This window comes from Elephantulus edwardii, unplaced genomic scaffold, assembly GCF_000299155.1.
Source record: "Elephantulus edwardii isolate Elephantulus edwardi_28Jun2011 unplaced genomic scaffold, EleEdw1.0 scaffold00161, whole genome shotgun sequence".
In the NCBI taxonomy this organism is placed as follows: Eukaryota; Metazoa; Chordata; class Mammalia; order Macroscelidea; family Macroscelididae; genus Elephantulus; species Elephantulus edwardii.
In genome coordinates this window covers 7128393-7133223 of record NW_006399911.1, presented here as the reverse complement: position 1 = coordinate 7133223, position 4831 = coordinate 7128393, and the positions used below count along the sequence as shown (strand labels likewise).

At 35.6% G+C, this 4831-nt stretch overlaps 1 pseudogene; it reads left to right on the top strand.

The window, feature by feature from the left end:
- The first annotated feature begins 693 nt into the window (after nt 1–693).
- On the top strand, nt 694–4356 carry LOC102853242 (annotated as a pseudogene).
- The last annotated feature ends 475 nt before the right edge of the window (nt 4357–4831 follow it).

Below are 4831 nucleotides of genomic sequence, written 5' to 3'. Positions count from 1 at the left end.
ATTACGTGGGACATCATCAAGAGGAACAATTTACATGTAACTGGGATTCCAGAACAGGAAAAGATTTAAAAAAGCACAGAGAAAATAATTGAAGATTTGCTGAAATAAAATTTCCCCGAAATGAAACCAAGAAAATATGCACCCAAGAAGCTAAGCAAATCCCAAAGGGGGAAAAGACAAGCACCAGGAAATATCAAACCCAAATTTTAAAAAATTAAAAAGGAAGAAACAATATTTTTATTTGTTTTTGGAAAAATAGAAGGAAATAATCATGTTTAGCCCGAGTTTCTTAGCAGAAACAATGCAAGTAAGAAAACAGTAGATTACATATATAAAACTCCTTCAGAGTTCCATAACGTAAATGAACAAAATATAATGTAAATGGAAGACTATATGGAACATAATGCACATGTTTGAAACATAATGTATAAGAGCAAAAAAAAATATTTATTTTACAAAAACTCTGAAAGAAAAAAACCCTGCTAACCATGAATTATACACTCAGCAAAAATGTCCCATAAATATGACAGTAAAATGAGGACATTTCTAGAGAAAGAGAAGCTGAGGGAACTTGTGAAATCTAGACTAATCTTACAAAAAATATTAAAGAGAGTGCTTAGGCCATAGTATCAACAATGACAAATGACCTGAAATTTACACTCATGACAACACTATTCGGAAACAGAGTCAGACATGGAAAAACACAAACTAAAAGGAACTTTTAAGACTAAAAATAGGCAATCAGAGGTATCAACCCATAAAGACAAATGCAAAGGGGGGAAAAAAGAAATCAATAGTGTAGGAGCAGAAATTTCAAATGGAGAAGTCAAGGTGAAAGCAAGGTAATGTGAACTGTTTCAGACTTGGGGTAAAAATAATTACCTTATGGAGTAAACCTTCAAGGAAATGAATAAACTTGCTCATTAAAGTACAAAAGAAGAAAATAATACTTAGTAAACATTAAAATAGCAATGAAGGAAATGAGAAGGAAGACCATAAACAAAATTAACTCAGCACAGAAAAGTAGATAGAACAAAGAAATAAGCACACTACCCAAAAATGCACAGCAAAATAACAGCAAAAACTTCTCAATAGTTGCAATCAATGCGAATGGTTAAATGCATCAGCCAAGAGAAATCGAGTAGCAGAGTAGTTAAGGAACCAAAACCCATCAATATACTGTCTACAAAAGAAATACCTAGACACAAGGACAAAGATAGACTAAAAAGCAAAGAACAGAATAATATATCACACAAAAGACAATCAAAATGATACAGAATGGCAATATTAAATTCTGATAAAGTATAATTGAAGACGATAATGAGCATGAGAGACAAAGAAGGGCCTTACATCTAAAGGGTCAATTTAACAAGAAAACATAACTATAACTAATATACATGCACCTTATAACAAAGCCCCAATACACATAAATCAAGATCTGAAGAGAGAAATAATCAACTCCACAATCATAGTAGGAGACTTCAATATATTGTTGCTGTTGTTGTTAAGTGCCGTCAAGTCATAGGCAACTAATAGCAACCCTATGAATGAAACATCTAAACACTTGTATAACTTTCATTGTTTCTCTAAGTTCATAGAATTTCCAGAGGCAATTTACAGAAGTGGATACCACTCTTGCTTCCAAGCCCTTTTGAATCAAAGAGCTCCACCAAACACTGTCCACCATGGGTAACCATTCTCGCATTTGACACATCAGTGTCACAGTGTTCAGCATCACAACAACCACGGGTTACCTCTCAAGACTTCAACAGACTACTTAAAAAAATTACTCATTCATTGTTGCATATTTTCTTCTCTTCCTTTTTTGCCATACACCTCCTGTTCCACATTGTTGTCAGTATATCACTTTAAGAACATCAGAGAGAAACTCAACAAAGACACAGAAGAATTAAATAACACAATTAACCAGCTTGATCTCATAGACATGCATAGAAGACTCCACAAGAACTCAAGATACATTCTTCTCCAGTGCACGTGATATGTCTTCTAGCATAGCCCATACATTAGTTGACTAAGCAAACCTCAATAAATTAAAAACCACTGGAATAATACAAAGCATCTTCTTAGATCCCCATGAACTAAAATTATAAATCATCAACAAGAAGATCTGGGGGGTGGGGGCGGGAATCAAGTGCATGAAAACGAATAACATCTTGCTTGAACACTACTGGGTAACAGAACTGATGAAACGAAAATATTTCTTGTAGTAAATAAAAATGGAAATGCAACATACAAAAAAAATCTTTGGAATATAGCAAAAGCTGTATTCAGAGGTCAATTCATAGTAATAAACACACTGATCAAAAAAAAAAGAAACAAAATCAATAACAACAACTCCAACAATTAGAAAAGATCAGCAAACAAAATCGACAGTCTCTGGGAAAAAGAAAATACTAAAAGATTAGAGCAGAAATAAATGACACAGAAAACATCAATAAGACTAAAAGCTGATTCTTTGAAAGGATTAATAAAATTGACAAACCCCTACCAAAGAAGATGCTAATAACATGAATAAGAAATAGAATGAGAGACACCAAAAACTTTTTTATAAAGAAAAATTTGAAATAAAAATGATAATAACAAAATAATAAGAGGAAAAAATTTTTTAAATACTATGATGAATTACACTGTAACAAATTCTAAAAACTATAGCTTGTAGTGCCACCAGAAGGCTAGCTATATTTCAGTGTGGTTTATTGCAGTAGCTTCACGCTATCCTAATGGTTACTGGTATTTCTCTGATACCCTGACTGAGACCATTACTCAGAATATCAGAACCTGTTAGAGGTTGTTAAATAAATCAAGAGTCTTTGCTTCTGTAAAAGCACCTTTAAGCTCACTGATACCAGTGATTATGGTACTTCTAATATCCACGGATAATGAAAGGCAGTTATTTGCATTCCACTATGCTGTTCTCTATTGTTTCCAGTGCTTATTATTTAAAAACAAAAAAAGGACAGGGAGAAATTGTGTCAATACTCCTACCTTTTCTCATTCATGACACAGATAATTCAGTCTCTGCTGCTCCATTATTATGTTGAACTCTGTTTTCTCCTGACTTAGTTTTCAACTGCTATGCTGATGTGACCCTTGGTTATCCTTTACAAGAAAATGCTATTTAGAAAGAATAGCTGCTCAGGGTTCAATCTGTGACAACTATTGGCACCTCGTATGCTCTTTGCTGCAACAATGCTCCAACCTCCTTTCACAGGGAAGCAAAATACAGACAAGTGTTGGATTATTAATGTTGCTTTGTGCCTAGTTCAGCAATTGTCCCACTGCAATGATGCATTTGCTTCACAATTCAGCCAATGTTCTTACGAGATAACTTGTGAAAATCTTGGACAAGAACAACAATTAGCCCAAGGTTTCCATGCCCTTTTATTGGCTATTTTTATTTCCTTCAGTGATAATTCACTTGAGAACTACATGAAAGAGAAACTAAAAACAACTTACAGATGATTGGCAAAGATAATTTCTCAGAGAAATTAGCAGGCGTGAGTTTATCAGAAACCCCAGCCAAACTGTTAGTCCAGAAGATGTGATATTTGATCACAAGTTTATGAAGCTGGTGAAAGAACTTGGAGGTCTTATATTTAAGACTGTATATAAGTCCTTCGGTGAAGAAGGAAGATGTGAAGAAAACATTAGAACAGTGTGACAGTATTGTGACTCACTACAAAAATATGATTTGAGAGCAAGAGGAATTAAAGCAGCAGATTTTGACATTAAACTGTCAGAATAAGGAGCTGCAGATAAGCATCACATAGAAAAAAAAATCTCAGACTCTGAAACCCAAGGATCAATATCATCTTTTTAAAGGACAACTAGGAAAAGACAATAACCAACAAAGTTCTTGTAATGACGGACTCAGATGAATGACATTCAACCAGAAGAAATTGGTAGGCTGCAGGAAGAGAGAGAAGAATTAAGAAGTAACTGGGAATATGACGAACCCAACTGGCTAGAAAAAACTCTTTGATTGAAAACGTGAAATCTTCCCAAACATCACCTGGGATAAATGAACAGTCTTCTGCAACGACTTCAGCTGGAGATTCTGAGCCAATACAGGAGCCAGGAGCATTAAACTCTCAGTTAAATGCACAATCTGTGGAGATCACAAAACGACAGGCAAAAAAAAGCAGTGGGGTTAGAAGAAACAGAAGCATCTGCCAAATCCGTTCAGGAACAGCTGCAAATGCTATTGATGAAGAAGGTGGAGTGTCAGCACTATTGCAGGACACTAAAGAACACTCTTCAGTCCAGAGACCAGGAATGAAGAGAAAGCTCCATCTGAGGCAGGAACTACTGTTAAAAAAAAACCAGCTGAATTAATCCACTTGTATCATTGCTATCTTACAAAATGAGGAAAATGAGCTAGAAGTGGAAATTACAGTTTCTTTAAAAAACAAACAAACAAACAAACAAACAACAACCAACAAGATAGTCTCTTGGTGCTGTTGCCAGATGTTGTTTTTATGTGCCGTCGAGTCGCTTGCAACTCATAGAGACCCTATGTACAACAGCCCTAAACTCTGCTCTGTCCTGTGCCAATCTCATTGTCTCTGACACACTCATCCCTATTGCCCCAGTCACCGAATCAATCCACCTCCCAGAGGGCCCTCCCCTCCTGTGCCTGCCCTTCACCCTCCCCAAGAATGATGTCCTTCTCCAAGGACCGGTCCCTCCTTACAACATGATCAAAGTATGTCAGACGAAGTAAAGATCAGAAAATATTTTCACTGATGAATAAACACAGGAATTTGGTCATGCAGGTGATGAAGCAGCTTCTTCAAAGAAAACGCTGAAC